General features: G+C 35.0%; 1 protein-coding gene across 2 annotated transcripts in view; it reads right to left on the reverse strand.

Annotated features, from left to right (window-relative positions):
- The window catches only part of SNAPC1 (small nuclear RNA activating complex polypeptide 1), a 24949-nt gene that overhangs the window by 18054 nt on the left and 6360 nt on the right, over positions 1–535 (reverse strand). The window lies entirely within an intron of this gene.

A 535-nucleotide genomic window follows, 5' to 3' on the forward strand; every position in this document is an offset into this window, starting at 1 on the left:
TACTGAAAATAGTATTTAATAAAGAGGCTGCTTTCCAAAGGTATGGATTCATTCAATTCAACTCAACAAACATTAAGTAACATACACTGCACGGGGAAAGACTAATGGTTAATAAATGATTGAATTCCTGGATATAACAAAAATTACTTGTAGTATAACATATCATTAAATATCACTACTGATAATAACTAAAATCCCATTTTTATTTTATACTGTCATACCAAGGATATGCACATGTTCTTTATGCTCAGCTGGAAGTTCCTGTATGCTTCACCTAATCCCCACAGAGATGTACTGGCTTTCACAGGTCTCAAAGCCTATGTGCCTGTACCCAAAACTTCATCATTGCTTCAGTATTAAAAGTTAGGATTAAAAAAATAGAGGGGATTTATGACACCATTTGAGGCAATGTTCATTAATTAGACCTTTCTCCCCCAGAAACCTTCAGCTAAATTGGCAGATCTATGGGGTAAGGAGAAAGACAGCACACTTAAGAAATCAAATAAAACTGGTATTGGGACTTGCCTCAAAGTTC

Source organism: Myotis davidii, unplaced genomic scaffold (genome assembly GCF_000327345.1).
Source record: "Myotis davidii unplaced genomic scaffold, ASM32734v1 scaffold281, whole genome shotgun sequence".
NCBI classification, from domain to species: domain Eukaryota; kingdom Metazoa; phylum Chordata; class Mammalia; order Chiroptera; family Vespertilionidae; genus Myotis; species Myotis davidii.